Source organism: Ctenopharyngodon idella, chromosome 10, assembly GCF_019924925.1.
Source record: "Ctenopharyngodon idella isolate HZGC_01 chromosome 10, HZGC01, whole genome shotgun sequence".
NCBI classification, from domain to species: domain Eukaryota; kingdom Metazoa; phylum Chordata; class Actinopteri; order Cypriniformes; family Xenocyprididae; genus Ctenopharyngodon; species Ctenopharyngodon idella.
Window position 1 is genome coordinate 2,208,556 of NC_067229.1, and position 18,745 is coordinate 2,227,300.

At 36.3% G+C, this 18,745-nt stretch overlaps 1 long non-coding RNA gene and 1 pseudogene across 3 annotated transcripts; one reads left to right on the top strand and one right to left on the bottom strand.

Moving 5' to 3' along the window:
* Positions 1–1,552: 1,552 nt before the first annotated feature.
* On the bottom strand, positions 1,553–15,427 carry LOC127520209 (uncharacterized; annotated as a pseudogene).
* A 267-nt stretch (positions 15,428–15,694) lies between these two features.
* LOC127521480 (uncharacterized) lies at positions 15,695–18,460 on the top strand. Of its 3 annotated transcripts, none has more exons than XR_007932368.1 (5): positions 15,695–15,777; positions 15,878–16,331; positions 16,655–16,733; positions 17,067–17,152; positions 17,271–18,460. It is a non-coding gene; the product is annotated as an uncharacterized LOC127521480 (long non-coding RNA). The 3 variants fall into 3 exon arrangements; XR_007932367.1 differs by having other exon boundaries at positions 15,703–16,331; positions 17,271–17,441; positions 17,699–18,460; XR_007932366.1 differs by having other exon boundaries at positions 15,703–16,331.
* The last annotated feature ends 285 nt before the right edge of the window (positions 18,461–18,745 follow it).

The window sequence follows — 18,745 nt, forward strand, 5'->3', positions numbered from 1 at the left end:
CTGTATGATGCCTGTATATATTAGGCCCCGTTTCCACCGGACTTATGGGGGTGGTACTCGGTGTGTTTCGACCGCAGGAACCAAGGTCTAAATAAAGTTCCGGGTAAAAAATTCCCCCTCAGAAAGTCCCTGCTCACGAGGTAGTACTATTTAAAAGCTCAGGAACTTTTGGGGGTGGGAATTGGGCACTGAACATGCTGATTGGTTGAGTTCACGCAGCATTTTATTTCAACCACCATTTTTTAAAGTCTGTTGCGGTGCGTGCAGTAAGAGTTATTTGTTATTGGAATCAACATCGGAGTTTAAAAATATGACCAATGGACAAATTGTTCCGGGTAATTTCAGTGCAAACGAGGCTTTAGTGATTATATAAAAAATTTGTTTCGTTTTTTTTTTTTTTTTTTTTTTTCCAGAATACTAAGGAAAAAAGGCTAAATTGTGAGATATAAGGCACAAAAATATAACTATGCATTTTATTTCACGTTGCAAGGCATTAACTAATTGTATTAAAAATAGTGTTTCTCCCTTTTTACACATTTCAAAACAACCATTTACATTTACAAATTCACCTGATGTTGCACCTACAATTATTTCAATTATTATAACTTATTAAAACATGCTTATTTTTTTTTTTATTTTTTTTTAAATTGGTTTTATATTGTCTTAACATACTGTGATTGAAAAAAAGAGAACTGTGAGTGTTTAATTTTTTTAACATTTAAGCGGTCTTCGGTCACTTTAGACAGAGAATTTTTACTTTTTGAAATTTTAAACATTGTAGCTTCATTGTAATGGTATGAATCAGGTGACTTTTATGGCACTTGGTATGTGAACACAAAAAAATTAAGGGTATGATTTGAAGATGCTAAATGATCGATCATGCACACAAAATAATCTCTCGATTTTTGTATTTTTGCTGATTTCCCATTCATTTCCTATGGCGGTCATTTTTTGAGTGTGGCTTGTTTCTTCGCACCGTTCTGAGCATTCTTATTTTTTTATTCTTATTTATATTTATTTTTTTTATTTTTTGCAGGAGCTCTGTGCCAAGATAATGTTTGAAAAATGTTTACATAAAGCATTATGATTGAATGAGTTGCATTTTTTTTATTAAATTCTGAATCAAAAAATGGGTAACAAAATGCTTCCTTGCGTTCTCTTTCTAACACAATATTCAGGTTTGACTGTAATCATAATGCAAAAACTAACACTTCAAATCACTATTTCTAGCAAAAAAATATCTAAGACTTGACAAAAAGTAGTCTTTGAAATTGTTTAAATAATATATATATATTTATTATTATTATTATTATTTTATTATTATTATTATTATTTTTTACAACCAAGTGGTGCTAATCTGCTTTTCAAAAATTGAATTTTAAAGGCCTGGCCTCTGTTTTAACCTGAAATACTGCATTAATTGAAAAACATATTTTAAAAAATGTACAAAAATTTGTATTGTTTTCAATGGAAAAAAATAAATAATAATTATAGCATAAATATTAATTAGTACCATAAAATTCTCTCAAAATGCAAAATAAAAAAGACAAAATATTATTGAACAAATGTATTACATTGATTTTACTGAAGGAAAAAAAGTTACAGTTCAGGTGTCCGGACACTTTTGACCATAAGGAACATGAGTGTGGTTCACAAATAATGGCCACACAAGTTAAACATTTCAACTTATAAAAGCCTTTAAATACTTGAAATCAGTGAAGTTACAACTTGAAAATGCATTAAAATGTATATTTACAGGACCTTTTCTTCTAAAATAAAACATGTTTTGGTCACACAAGCAAGCTGAAAATCATCTGTTCTCCCACATCCTGAAGATCCACAACCGGACTGAAATCTGGAGAAAATGCAGATGATTGGAGGAAACTCTTCAACAACTTTTGCCACTGTAGGTCTGCTTTTCATTCTGACAGATCGTCTGCTCACAGTTTAGCTTCTGCAAAGTAATAAAGATTAAGTTTAATAAAGATTAAATGAGGATATTTTTATTGTCACGGTTTGCATGACCACTGAAACCGCATGTGACCAATTCCACATCCCAAATTTCTGGAAATATATATTGAAATTGTAAAAACAGCGAATTCTGCAAATCTCATCTAAAATGTTGCTTGAAGACAAATATTAGGCTCTCGCAAAACTTTGGCGTTCCCCTGAGAAACTGTTTTCTTGCAAAAAGACTCAAAAGTTTTGTGAGTGAATGCATCTCGGGGGAACGCAAAACATTTGCGAGAGAACACAAAAAGCAATTTAATTTTTCCCCCCATAAGTTTTTCCATCACCATGTCCCTTTAAAGTCCCCCTGTAGTCAATAATTTTATCCCTTAAAACTCCTCTTTGATCACCAAAATTACATATTTAAACATTTTTTCCTGTGAAAAGTAAAAATTCTTAATGCCTTAAAATAGCTTGCCTCATTTAATATACACGGATCTATAAATATGATAATTAGCCCTGCCTCCACTCGGTCAACTTACTGAGGTAAACGCTGCACAATGGTATCGCTTTTTACAACGTTGGGCACATAACGGTAATTAATATGAATAGTCTTTGCTTGACAATGTTATCAAACAGCTAATAATGTGTTGCTAATGTTACACAAAACATGTTCACATTCACAAGCCGGACAGATGCCTTCTAACAATCGGTATCCTTAGAAACGCTTTGAACACCTGGAGAAAGGCATATAGTCCATCAACATCGTAATATACATCATAAACTCGCTATATTGCTAAATCTACATGATTTTTTATATCAACAGGAAAATATACCAGGATAACCTTCTTCTGAGACTCCCTAGCACAGTAATGGTTAATGATATGCTAAAGCAATTTTAAGGAGAAAATACTCAGCAATGGTGTGGACTGATTAATTTGCACACGGTTTGTCTAAGCATGGTAAAAACACCAGATCGACATATAAACAACATTAAAAATTTGATTTTCACCACAGGGGGTCTTTAAGAGCTCTTTTAACAGCTGATGAAGCCTCTTGAATGAGGAATAAGAGCAGTTCAGAGAAAGATCAGAACAAAGTAAACATAAACTTACTCGCTTCATACAGACTACAGTACAAAAATGAATCCTCCCATCACACACAGAAGTACATGTGTGCTTCTGTAGGTCCTTCAAAAAAATAAAAAACACTGTTTTTAGTGTTTTAGTGTTAAAAATATATAAGAATATACTGAAATGAGAAGGAAATAAAATAAAATATTAATAAATAATAAATTAAAATATTAATAAAAACTATAATAGTATACAAATAATACTAAACAACACTGGTTAGCTGGTCTTAATCAACCATCATAAAGGCCCACAACTCTTGATGTCGGCTCTTTACATACATGTGAACAAACCTGTTTTCATTGAGCACTGCAATACACTCTATGGATAACTGCAAATTTCTATGGAGAAACACTTAACAAGAAACTGCAGGCGGCGTTTATATTCTGGGTTCATCTGCTCGCCTGTATATAGTATACATCATCAATAATGTGTATGTTGAATGTGATATTTTAATATCACTGTCTTCCTACATTAGTACTTGGCACAAACCTGCTAAAATCACTAGCAGCGGAAGGAAAGCCTAGTTTTGTCCACCAGATGAGCCATCCTATAAGAGTGTGATGTCAGGTTAAAACTATGAATGAATAAAGCATAACCATAAAAACATTATACCGCACTATTAACAACTTACTGTTGTTGCTCTTGATCTCATCCCAAGTCCTTTGGATGGTTTTTCCCTGGTGCTCCACCACACAAGCATACCAGTTCTTCTCCCAGTCGTCTGGAGTAACATGAAGGGTAGATGTCTTCTGGAAGGTCCCGTCCTCATTTGGCAGAAGCTCTCCAAGGTCCACATCCTCATGGTGATCCTGTCCATTTCTTAACCAGGTAATAGTGACTCCTGATGGGTAGAATCCTGTGGCATGACACACTACTGGAGAGGAGGGATCCTTCTGTAACAGAGACACTTCAGGAGCTGAAAAAGATTGAGATAAATGTGAGGAAAATATTTCATACTTCTGATCAGATCAGTTCACAAAACTAATAAAACAAATTTGAATGAAGCCACCATGAAAAAACAGAGACAAACACAAAAATTAAGTACTTAAAATTAGATTATACTGTATTGTGTCAGATGACACTTTTTTATCGATTACTTGATTACATAATTTATTGATTCTCCCTACTCCTACTTTTAAATTTTTCTTTCTAAAGCATATAGCTTATATACATTCAGAATGTCTCCTAGTTTTGTTGAATTGCACACACAGACCGGCCACTATGGAAGCATATTTGTAGCAATATTCTATATTTAATTTGAAATGTAATATGTAAAATGGTAATGCCATTGGTTGCACATATGGTATGGAAAATGTAAATTTAAATACAGTAATGCATTGCCATATTGCAAATTACAAGAGAACACATTTTCATATATTTTTCCCTCCCATCTCATGTTTATTTTAACTCTTTACACTCTAAAAAATCCTGGGTTTGTTTTTCAACCCAAGTTCTGGGTTGAGCCTTTTGGGTAATTTTTATGGGTTATTTTTTATCAGTGTTTGGGTAGTTTTAGTGGCAAATTATGGAGTCAGTCACGGCATCTTCAGGCTTTGAGTGAACTGCATGACGGCAGTCTGAAGTTAGCGGTTCCCACATTTCTAGCTTCGGCACGAGAACCAGTGGCGTTAAGGTGGATAAAGGATGACAGAGGCTGGGCGATTACACTTGAATTACTACTAAATGTTTCATTTTTACTTCTAATGATTGTTAAATGAGTTTAAATGTAGGCATTATTATGTATAGCCTACATATTAAAAATGTTAAAATATGCTATACTAATGTCACAGACACGCCAGGCTCTACACTCACCCAATCACAACGCACTCCCTCTCCTGAGTATTAACCAGCCACACCTGACGCTCATCAGCACTCATCACCACAGCAGCATAAAACACTCTCCTGAACACTCACTCTCTGTCCGGTCTCGTTAATGCATACTGACCTGTTATGCTTACCTCCAGGACTCCTTTATATGACTACTTACCTGTCTCCAGCGTCCTCTGTGATCCCTTGTGTCTCCATGTCTCCTGTGAGTTTCAGTGTGTTCGTCTGCTCCACGCCAACCTGCATCCTCGCTCCCTGAGAAAACAAAGACAAGTATCAGATCCAGTATCACGTCCCGTCAACATATCCATCTGCTTCAACTCACCTGCACTCTGCCTGCACACTCTGTTGTTATTCAATAAACTCTGTCACGGCCACCAGGACTCCTGGAACCAGTTCCTGGGCTGGGCCGAGTACACCCAGAACTCTCTCCGTCAGCCCACCACAGGTCTTACTCCTTTCCAATGCGTGCTCGGCTATCAGCCCCCACTGTTCCCCTGGGATGGGGAACCATCAGACGTCCCGGCGGTGGATTACTGGTTCCGGGAGAGCGAGAGGGTCTGGGACTCAGCGCATCTGCAACTCCAACGAACCCTACGCAGGCGCAGGTTGACAGCCGACCTTCGACGTTCCCATGCACCCAACTACCAACCAGGACAGAAGGTTTGGTTGTCAACCAGGGACATCAAGATACGCCTGCCCTGTAGGAAGCTGAGTCCTAGATTCGTTGGCCCCTTCATCATCATCATCATCCGGCAACTCAACCCTGTCACCTATCACCTGCAACTCCCTCCTGAGTATCACATTCACCCAGTGTTTCACGTTTCACTTCTGAAGCCTCGCCATCCCTCTGTTCTTCCCTCCACAGAGCCTGGCGACACCGAAGATCCCCCTCCTCCACTCATCGTAGATGACGGCGTGGCCTACCAAGTCAAAGACATCCTGGACTCCCGGCGTCGTGGTGGGTTCCTAGAGTACTTGATGTACATCTCCTTGATGACTTCCATGCCAGACATCCCAACAGACCAGCTCCTCGTGGCAGAGGTCGACCACCAGGACGTCGGGGTCCGCGGTCCTCAGGAGCGGACCGTGGAGGGGGGGGGTAATGTCACAGACACGCCAGGCTCTACACTCACCCAATCACAACGCACTCCCTCTCCTGAGTACTAACCAGCCACACCTGACGCTCATCAGCACTCATCACCACAGCAGCATAAAACACTCTCCTGAACACTCACTCTCTGTCCGGTCTCGTTAATGCATACTGACCTGTTATGCTTACCTCCAGGACTCCTGCATCCTCGCTCCCTGAGAAAACAAAGACAAGTATCAGATCCAGTATCACGTCCCATCAACATATCCATCCGCTTCAGCTCACCTGCACTCTGCCTGCACGCTCTGTGGTTATTCAATAAACTCTGTTTACACTTACCAGTGTCTCCGCTCCCTTCTGTACGTAACAACTGTAAAATATGATCGACAATAAAGGAAGTCACCATACAAACCAGTGGTTCTGTGGAGTATTTTACAAAAGTTTAGAGAATTTAAGTTAACATGTAAGCATGAAGTTTAAAAAAAAAAAAAAAAAAGTAGTAAAAATGAAGTAATGAAATCAATCTGTTATGTTGGGTTAAATAAACAACCCAATTTGCTGGGTAAAATTAGCCCAACATGTGTTCTGTCCTATATTTACCCAGTGCTTGGGTTGAAAACAAGCCAAATTAGGTTGTTTTTAACCAAGTATTTTTTAGGGGCTCTGTAAAATAGATCCAATATGTGTTCAAAAAAAATGATTTGATGATGCAGCAAAATCGTATCAGTGCATCTATACTCATTATAGATACTGAACAAAGCACTTGTTGAACAAAGCAAATTTCTGAGCCACAACATACCAATTCTCTCTAAATCTGCTTTCCCTAATGGCAAGAGCTCTTTCAGCCAGTCAACACACTCATAATCGTAGTATTGTTTCAGTGATATAAGCTGTGCTCTGTCATTATTCCACTTCTGCATTGTCAGAACTCCCTGTGCTACAGGTGTGAAGTATCTGAGCTCCTTCAGGTCCAGCGAGATGAAATCCTCTCCATCATAACCGTGCTGATCAAACCCACGTGTCTCTCCAGTCTCATCATCCCACTCACATCCATACATCCTCTGATAAGTATGAAGACCTAAAGAAGATAAGGGGATACCATAAGATCTGCTCTTTTTGAACACACAGGGTAATCCTTTTACGTTTAAAAATGTAGTATAAAGCATTTTAACTCACCATGTGACTGATTGAATTGCTTCATTAGATCATGAATGTTGAGTTTATAGTTCTGCTGTACTTTTTCTCTGTTCTCAGTGTATGCCTTCCACAGTTCATTAGATGCAAACTTCATCCAGTCCTTTCTGGGAATCAGCTTCTTGATGTTACTGTCATAATAATCAATCTGTTGATAATCCAGTGTAGATACAGCAGAAAACTCTGGAGTTCCTTCAATCGCTTTTCCATTTATTTCAGTGTATGTGTTGATGAAGGTGTGAAACCCTGAATAAACAACACAAAGACATAAAGCTCTCAAACACGGTTAAACACCATAAATCATAAATAAATCATTCAGTTTTTTTTCTTTTAACTTCAAATCAATAATTTTGCAGATATTTTAGATATCTGTTTGCTGTTTTAGTTGTAAATGCATATTACGCAATGTGTGCAGACTCATTAGAGGGTGAAAATAACACATCAGGAGCATGTTGGAGGCTTGATCTGAACGTGTAAAGTCTCTGATTTTGTATGCAAAGATAATTATTGTGCTACCTATATGGGTTCAGTTTCTATTGGCTTTTAAACAGAGACACGCAAACGTAGTGAGAGCGGGCCGTAAGTTTTAAAGGGTTAAGGTCGAACCACTGCAGTCACATGGACTATTTTAACAATGTTTTCTGGACCTCAAAACAAAAGCAAATAAACTGTAAATATTAGTTGAAAAACTTAGACTAAACGAAAATTAGGAATGCTTCCTTGGCAATAAACTGAAATAAGTTTAGGTTGAAGCACTAAAATTAACTGAATTAAAAATAAATTACATACATTTTTTTTTTTTAAATAAAAAAAATTAATTACTAAAAAATTAAACTAAAATGTAACATGAAAATATAAACAAATAAAATATAAAAATGAAAGGGAATTCAAAATAATAATAAAACTAAAGTAACACAGAGTTCAGCTCACGGAAGCAGCTGAAGGTGTTGCTGACAGATATTCATTGTTTAAATGATGTTACGAAATGAATCTCACCTGAGTAAACCAAAGGTACGCAGATGAAGAAAATGATCAACTTCATGATGGACAAAAATCCTTGTATCTGACACACAATTCTTCAATGTAGTCGTCGAAGAGCGCTGTACAACTCTTTAGTCTTCACAACATCTGAATCGACAGGAAGAAGTGGTTACTGAAGGAAGCTGCGGACTGAACAAACATCACTGATGCCCTAGATAACCAACCTCAATACAGACGTTTAGAGGAAGCTTTTACTCTATAAACACTAATTGATAAATGTGTACATCAAAATAAAAGGCAAATCTTTGTTTCCTTCATTGATTTCAAGAAGCATTTGATTGAATCTGTCATGAAGGATTATACCTAACTTACTGACAGTGGAAAAGGGGAAATTATATGATTTGATCAAATCAATGTTCACAGCCAGACAATGTGCTGTTAAAACTAGAAACCAAAGAACTGAATTTTCTCCCAGGGGCGTGGCTGCGGTTTAAGCCCCACCCTCTTCAGCATTTACATCAACTGATTGGCCAATACATTAGAACATGCTCTTATTCAAGGTCTCACTACAGTACCTGGCTCTCCTGTAACACACTAAAGAGGGGTTCAGGACAGCCTGAATCTGCTGGAGGATCACTGGCCGTCCTGGGCCCTGACATTCAACCTCCAAAAACTAGAGTAATGATGTTCCAGAAACGCTCTAGATCTCAGAGACCAACACACACATTCACACAGAAACATTGAAACCACAAAAACACACTTACCTCGTGGCCTCAAAATATCTTCAACAGGTAACTTTACTTTGGGTGTGAATGAACTGAAAGAGAAAGCTCAAAGGGCTTCTATGCCATGAAAAGATCCATTAAAATTGACATCCCAATCCAAATCTGGCTCAAACTTTTCAAATCAATAACTGAACCAACTGTTTAATATGACAGTGAAGTGTGGGGTGCTCCTATAATTGATTTCTTAAATTGGGAAAAACATCTGATTAAAACTCTACATTTGAATTCTGTAAAAGAATAAGTCCAAAGAAAAACACCAACCAACAGATGCAGGGCAGAATTAGGCCAATACCCTCTCCTTCTAAATATCCAAAAAAGAGCCATCAAATTCACCATTGGACAAACACTATTAAAATCCAACACAAACTGGAATGTTATTTGGCACTAAAACGAGAGTACACTGTTGCAAACTAGAGGCAATGTTTAATAGAAAGCACAATGAAAAGAGATTTATTTACAAGTTTGACGTGGTAAAGATATTTTAAAGGGAACCCGGGTATTAAGACTTGTATGGCTTAATATAACGTAGGGCCCTATAAAATCCATCCTATTTTTTCCTGAATTACATTTTATTTTTTCCCAAATTCGTTTTTTTTTTTTTTTTTTTTTTTTTTCAGTTTTCTTGGGGCGGGGGGGGGGACTCCATTTTAATGGTTAAATTAAATTTTAGTAATCAAAAATCATGTCTAATTAATGGAAATAATGAAACATCCAATTTACCAACAATTTATTAAAAGTTTAACAAAAAATTACATTTTTTAGGGCCCAATGATATGCGTATAAGTATTTTTATGAAAGTCTATTTGCGGTTTAATATTCACGGACACTAGTCTATATCGCGATTTGATTTAAGTGTACTGACCTGCTTTTTATTCATTAATCAAAAAATTGACAAATTCCGTGACATTCCGCGTTATATACTAAATTCCGTATTTATGACTGGATTCTGCGATTCCGTCCGCGTTTTCTGCATCGCGGAAATCATAGGGCCCTAATAATGTAAATGATGTCTCTTACTGAAATATGTAGTAGAAAACGCATGAAAGATTTAGGTTATTTAAAAAAAAAATCCACATCATTTTATGCAAATTTTGGACAATGGGGGGCACCATTTTAGGTGCACAGTGCATTCTGCATCGATGACGTCAAATGGTTGCACTCTGTGAGCTACTGCCATTACCAACACAACTCGGAAAATAAAATACTGATACGATGCCACATTGTGCGGCTTTTGATTGTAATTTTCAGTCAAAGGGCAACAAGAGAAGCAATGCCAGTCTTAACTGCTTTCCTAGCGATAAGAAGAGGAGAAAAGAATGGGAAGATGCCTATGGATGAATAAAACTTCCTAAAGAACCGCGTCTTTATTCTCTCCACTTTAGCCCCGATGCCTTTGAGGTTTCAGTAGAGCTTACAGGTGGCGATGGATATAAGCATAGGCTTTAACCAAAGCTGTACCATTGTTTTGTCTCCACAAGGAGTGTAAACGCCCCTGGATATCGAGTGAAATCCAAGCTGAGACAAGAAACGCTAGATGCCATCCTGGCACAATGTAAACATGCCGACGCTTGTCATGACACCGCAGCCACTGAAGGAGAAAGTTTGAGCTTATTCACAGAGGAACCTTACCTGATGATTCGTCAATTTCACTGCAGTCAGTAACGTAAGTGTACAGTGTTCTCCAGTTATGATTGATGCAGCAACACAGACAATCGTCATGTTCCTCCGCAAATAAGCTTGAAAGCAGTGAACACTTACATCGGCTCTCTTGTTGCCCTTTGATGAAAATTACAATCAAAAGTCGCACAATGTGCCATTGTATCTGCATTTTATTTTCTGAGTTGTGCTGGCAGTGCCAGCAGCTCACAGAGTGCAACCATCTGACGTCATCGATGTAGAAAGTACAGCGCACCTAAAATGGTGTATTTAAAATAGTGCTGTCAAATCGATTATTATGTACATACACACATATATATTTACAAACTTTTATGTTAGATGTGATTAATTGCGATTAATCGATTTGACAGCACTAATTTAAAAACAAAAACAACTTTTATAGCATTAAAAACAAGTGGGCTGCACGCATCCTGAAGCAAACTTATTTTGATCACCCTCTGGTGGCTGGCTGCAGTATAGGTCATAAACCCCGACTTTTCCATGTAAACAAATGTGATGACAGCCAAACTACAAATATCCAATTACACTTCAAATTTTTCCTAAAGATGGTCTCTGTCATTTTATGCATCTCTTATCACGCTGACAAAAGTGCAAGAGTTCATTTTTCCAGTAAGTTTGATTTTAGTTATTTGATGCTATAAAAAGGGGGTGTGGCATCATGATTGACAGCTGCGCTTGGGATTGAGTCCATGGGCGGGACCTTGATACCGAGGCTCCGCCTCATGATCACCACTGCTCAGACTCGGGCTCCAAATGCAACAATTTATCTGACATTATCAACAAGTAAACTATACTAACATACTTGTGATTAATACAACTGAACTGACTGAAAAGACTGAACTGGTCATTCCAGTATAAACCCATAAACAGTAATCTAAATAATACATATAATGATGCCATGGTGCATACTGAAAAGACGTACTGCATTTATTGGTGTGGAGATCACAGTCAGCACCTGTCAAAAGATAAGACTACTAACAAATAACTCACATACTGAACACAAACTTACTTAAATGACAACGCGCTCAAATAATGAGGAAAATCAGTGGCAATGAATATTAATAAATACTGAAATGTGTTTTGGTCACACAAGCATGATGGAAATCATCTGATCTCCCACATCCTGAAGCTCAACAACTGGACTGAAATCTGGAGAGAGTGCAGCTGATTGGAGGAAACTCTTCAATCCCTTTTGTTGATGTAGATCTGCTCTTCGCTAGATACCTACTTATATCCGCTCATTCGTTTCTGCAAAGTAATATCATAAATATTAATTAAATTAGTCTATTTTAATTACACAATTTGTATGACCATTGAAACAGCACGTGACCAACTCCAAATCCCAGATATTTGCAATTACACACTGCAATTTTAAAAACAGCAAATTCTGCAAATCTCTTTCTCTAAAATGTGCTTGAAGACAATTATATTTTTGTAAATATAACTTTTAAAATTTAAATTCAACTTTCTTAGTTGTTGTCAGCTGCATCAAATCAGTACATGTGTGTATATAAGAAATATGAAATAAGTATTGTTGAAAACGGTTTAGTTTAGCTCCAAATTAAATCTTTATCAGATTTGGCCTGTTTATTCCAATTGACATGGTTATATGATACTCTTTTTATTTAGACTAGTCCAGGGGTTTTCGATCAGATCATTTTAAACTGTAAACACCTGTAAAAATTTCAGTCCAAGGATCCAGTAAGCAAATGCATTCGAACAGTCGGTCCAAAACAGCCCTAATGCAGAGAAAACCCGACGGAGAGAATAGTGAATTTGGCTCCAAAACACAATCTTCTTCTGATTGTTTCAGAGCAGCCCAAGCCGTTTCTCATTGAGCTGTGAAATATAGACTGAATGCCAGCTCAAAACACCCAACCGCTGCATTAGCATATGATACCCAAACTACATCTCTCAGTTGGATAAAGCAAACCAGTGTCTCGCTAGTAAAGTTTTGCTGGATGACGACTGTAATCAAAGTTAAGATGATTACAGTGACATACAGGAGTCGTGCAGATACGTGACAAGAGGCTGTTATTATTGATGTACAAATAAACTGTGTGTGTGGCACTGATCGCTATGGAAAAATTCGTAAAAATTGGGGGGTGGGGAGGTGCCATTGTGTATGTTGTGTCAAAAGGGAGGCCCACTGTCTTTGACTTTGAAAACCCCTGGATTATCCTGAATAAGACTGGACTACTGTGGTCCATGTAAATGCAGCTACTGAAAACTGGATTATTCATCTAGTGCTTGGTTGAATTAACAATATGTCTAATCTCTTGACATTTGAAAATGTTTTGGAGTCAGTTTACACAAGCAGTTTATCACATGTAAATTTAAGTGATGACTATTGAAGATGAGGCTGTGCATAATGTACAATAATTCAAAAATAATGGTGATTTTCAATATTAGTGAAGCATTAGCATTGTTTAATTCCACCTTACTGTAATTTCTATCAAACACATTAAAATGTCCGTACAAATCCAAACATTTGAATGCTTGTGTGATTACTGAGGACATTCCCATCATACTACAGCTGATAAAACCACTTGAATGAGAAATAAGAGCAGAAAAAGAGACACATACTTACTTTGTGAATAATCCAGACTACAGCACCAATAACCAGGAATATGACTATGAATACTCCCACTCCCACACACACCAGCATTTCTAAGTTTGCTTTTTTAGGTCCTAAAATTTTTTTAAAAATATATAAAGTATAAAAAACAACAACCATAAAAACACTATACTGCACTATTAACAACTTACTGCTGTTACTTTTGATCTCATTTTCAGTCAGAATCTTCTGGATGGTCCCTGTCAGGTGCTCCACCTCACAAGTGTACTGGTTCTCCTTCCAGTTGTCTGGAGTTATACGAATGGCAGATGTCTTCTGGAAGGTCTCGTCCTCATTTGGCAGTAGCTGTCCAAGATCCACATCCTCATGGTGCTCCTGTCCATTTCTTAACCAGGTAATAGTGACTCCTGATGGGTAGAAACCTGTGGCATGACACACTACTGGAGAGGAGGGATCCTTCTGTAACAGAGACACTTCAGGAGCTGAAAAGATTGAGATAAATGTGAGGAAAATATTTAATACTTCTGATCAGATCAGTTGAATTTATCCATATTATTAACTCGGTAACACTTTACAATAAGGTTCATTAGTTAAACATTAGTTAATGTAACTAACATGAACTAACACATGAGTAATACATTTGATACAGTATTTACTAATCTTCATTAATGTTAGTTAATGAAAATACAGTTGTTCATTGTTTGTTCATGTTAGTTCACAGTGCATTAACTAATGTTAACAAGATTTTAATCATGTATAAGTAAATGTTGAAATTAACATTAACAAAGATTAATAAATGCTGTATAAGTGCAGTTCATTATTAGTTCATGCTAATGCACCTTATTTTAAAGTGTTACCATTAACTCAAACATACTTTGAGTTAAGTTTTTTGTTTAAATGAATCAATACATGAGAAAAGAAAGAGAAACACCAATGACTCATTATAATAACAAATGATCTACTTGTTGAACAAAGCAAATTTCTGAGCCTCAACATACCTCTTCTCTCTAAATCCTCTTTTCTTAACTTCAAGAACTTTTTTTAGCCAGTCAACACACTCATAATTGTAGTATTGTTTCATAAATTCAAGCTGTGTTCTGTCATTATTCCACTTCTGCACTGTCTGAACTCCCTGCTGTACAGATGTGATGTATCTGAACTCCTTCACATCCAGTGAGATGAAATCCTGTCCATCATAACTGTACTGATCAAATTCATGTGAGTCTTCAGTCTCATTATCCCAATCACATCCATACATCCTCTGATACGTATGAACACCTGAAGAAGAAAAGGGGTGAGAGAAAAAAAAAACTATACAACATCTGGTCTTTTTGTTTAATGTACAAGGTAATACTTGGACATTTTAAAGATGTAGTATAAAGCATTACTCACCATGTGACTGATTGAATCGATCCATTAGATCATGAATGTTGAGTTTGTAGTTCTGCTGTAGTTTGTCTCTGATCTCAGTGTCTTCTATCCACGTGTCTTTAGTTGCAAACTCCTTCATCCAGTCCTGTTTGGGAATCATCTTCATTGTGTTACTGTCATAATAATCGATCTGATGTCCATCCAGTGTAGTTACAGCAGTAAACTCTGGAGTTCCTGCAGTCGTCTGGCCTCTTATTCCAGTGTATGTGGTGATGAAGGTGTGAATCCCTGAACAAACAACACAAAGACATAAAGCTCTCAAACACGGTTAAACACCATACACAGTGTGATACATCAAATTACTATAAAATACCACTATTCAAATGAATATTAATTGAATTTGAGACACTAATCCCACTAAAATTGTTATCTTTTTATTTTATGTTCGTATCTATTTTATTAAATAAATCTCATTATTTTCTGTCTGTAAACACACGGAAGTAGCTGAAGGCCTTATTCATTTGAAATTATGAAATGACTCTGACCTGAGTAAACAAAAGGCATGTAGATGAAGAAAATGATGAACTTCACTGCAGAAGGAAATCCATCCCAGATAGCAGGGTGACATTGATTCAATGTTGAAATTCCATCAGAATCATCATTTTGGTTGAGATTGAAAATTCAGCGCTAAATAATATTGAATCAACGTTGATATTTCAATGCTTTTCAGTGTTGAAAAATACGAACATTGAATCAATGTTGATTTTTGGTCAGCTTCATTTCCCCATGTCAATTCATCTGTCCCCTCATTCAACACTTTATTCACATTAGCATTCATGCTCCTCATGACCCTTCCCTCTAGTCTAGTCCCACAAAAAAAAAAAAAAATAAATAAATAAATAAATAAATAAAAATCCTGCCAACTGAAGTGTGTAGATAAACTCCAACCAGTTGGAAGTCAGTGAGATGAACCAGCTGGACATTATTATTATAATAACGTTACACTCTTTCAACTTAAACACTAAATTCACAACTACTCAAAACATCTCACCTGCACTTTAAGGATCCCGCGTCAGACGTTTTTCTGACGTCACGACGCACGAGCGTCTTCTTGAACTTTCTGCCCGAATCGATCTTCTCGGACGAAATTTGTTTTACTTTATATATTGGATAATGTAGCGTTTGAATGTGTGTTTTACAGTTAATTAACGTTGCTTGTGAACATGAATACTAAAGGAATCGTAATTAATCGAATTTAAAATGAATTCCTCCTTTACCGTGTATGCAGCGCGAGATATTTGAAATGCTGTGGGCGGGAAGTGCGCGTGGTGCGGGAGAAAACACCCGAGGCACATTCCTGTATTATAATATTGAGTTAAGTTTTTAAATTAATATTTGTCTGTTCTTTTATTTGTCTTTGACATGTTATCTCTGATTTCATGTATATGTTTGCCCAAAATGATGATCCAGATCTGTAAGTAAAGACATGAGCTAACGTTACATTTGCCTAACTTGGTGTTTTGCTTCGTCCAGGGAAAAATGTTAGGATATTTTTAGTATAAATCATGATCATGATAGTAGAAATAGTAGATTACAATAGTAGTATTTGCACAACTAATTAATTGACCTAGCAAACAACTTTCGACCACTAATAAATGCTGTAAAAATGTTTCTCCCCTTAGGACCTAAAGCTTTTCAATGTTGTTTCACTACCGAGGACACTTTTGAAATAACGTTACATGGTAAGTAATTTCTATTAAAAAAAACTGATATAGTTGTTAATGAATTACTAATGTTGGATATGTTTGAGTAAAATCCATGTTGTTTATTGACTTGCATGTTATCCTCTTTAACAAACTTTAGACTTGGAATTGTCCAAACCAGAACTTTATTAACTCACCTTTATGCCATCTCAAATGCATGTGATTTTTGTGTTGTTGTTTTTTTCTGAAAAATATCTGTTTTGTAATAATTTTGTTTCCCCCTTTTTTGTGTTGGGGGCCCTTCTCTCTCTCTCTCTCTCTCTCTCTCTCTCTCTCTCTCTCTCTCTCTTTCTCTTTCAAAGTGATGGTTTGCATTCCTGTTAAATATCTTCTCTACGTTTCTACTGAAAGAAAAAAAGACACATCTTGGATGGCCTGAAGGTGAGTAACAGCAAATTTTCATTTTTGTGTGAGCAATCCCTTTAATCAAGAACAAATAAATATATTAGGATGTAAAGATAATTTGATTTGTTGATGCATGTTTTTTTTGGGGGGGGGTTTTCCAGACTAAATTATAAATGCAACCAGTGACTGATTCAGATGCATTTCTTAATTGCAAATCTGGCTAGTCATTAATACAAATTATTTTAGTTTTGTAAAAAAAAAAAATTGTCCTATCCTTTGCTGTCACACATCTGCACATTATCTGATTCTTTATTAGATTATTCAGATTTTTTTTAAATAAGAAAAATAATCACAATTGCTTTATCACAGACTGAAAACATTCACCTGAGAAGAGTGTGTCCTGTAGGCCCTTTTTTCTTAAGAGAGAAACTCCTGAAGACCTCATAGAGTACCTTGTGAGTTGAACGTCAGCATATTCTGATTTATTTTACAGAAAAAGTATAAATTTGTTTATTTTGTAGTAATTCTAGCAAAAGGCAATGCAACTGGTTTGTTTTATGTACACAACTTTAGGATAACCAAACAGATGATTGTGAGGGTGACCTTGAGCAGCTCTTCGTGGTGGTGTTCATTATTCTGAAGTAAGGGGAGAACTTCATGAACCGCCTGCTGACATTGACATTGTGATCGATAAAGTTTTGAATCAGCTCACTTCAGTCACATCAGCTTGTGCCCTGCTTCTGGGTATGATATACATCAACCTATAAAGGTTTATATTAAATAGTCATAAATTTGAATTCAGCGTGTTTTAACTTAAACCTTTTTTTAATCATATTTCAAGTTGCACTTAATTTTATAGTACACTGTAACAGTCAGATTTCCAAATATTTATGACCCACCTTCTGTCAATCGTACAATACTACCGATCAAATGTTTAAGAACATTGTGCAGTTCTAACTTCCTGTTTGTTTCTGTTTTCTTTAAATGTCTTACAAGTGAAGGCTGAAAAAAAGGAGGCCTCAAAGTTTGTGTTTGCTGTTTCTGCAAAACTGGCTGTGTTATGCTCCTGATCAGCTTGCGGGCGTTGCTCGTGGTGGAAATCTCTGAGTTCATCAGAGTATCATTTTAATGAATAAGGACATACTTTTTGCATTAGAAGAGTAGCTTCAATCCTTGAAAAGCTTCAAGTCCTGAACTGTGGTAGTGTTTCAGTCTGTAGTACTGTGTTTCTGTCTTCGTTGGTGAGTTTCCATGTGTATTTACTTCCATTTTACAGATGCAGGTTGCATTTGTTGTCACGGTTTTCCAGGCTCTTTTTCCAATGACTAAAATGCATGTTTGAGCTGTTTTAACTGAAAGTAACTTGCACTGACATCTTACAATTTGTCTGTGCTATTGTTTTGTCTCAAGATGAATGCCATTTATGTTTTAATCTTTCACAGACAAAGCTTAAATCTAGTCCCAGACTAAAATGCATGTCTGAGCTGTTTTAACTGAAAACATATCTTAAAATATGTCACTGCCATTGTTTTGTCTCAAGATAAACACCAGCAATGATTGTTTTTTCTAAGGCATGTCTATACAAGTTACTGAAATAATTGAACTAAGGTCTGATCCTGGCTTAGCCTAAGCCCTGTCTGGTCTATTTGTTTGTCACCACGAAATGCCATTTTTACAGCCACTTGTTTTTCCTGAATGTGATGTTAATTCCTGTTCAAACAGTGTGTGTGGTTATAAATAAATACATTTGTGTGTAAACTGAAGGAAGTTGTGAATTTTTCATTAAAAACCATATTAACAGCAGCCCTTATGAGTAGAAAGAGACATTTAACTGGCTTAGAATCTTGCTGTACATAAAGCAAGATTGATTTGATATTGTTTCCACGTTAATTCAATGTTAAATAGGTGATTTAATTAAGGTTGATAAAAAAACATTGATTTTAGAACCATCTTGATCTATTTTTCATCATTGGGTGTAAACCAGATGAAAAATCAATTTTTCAACATTGATTCAATGATAATTTGGTTAATGCATTAACATTGATTCA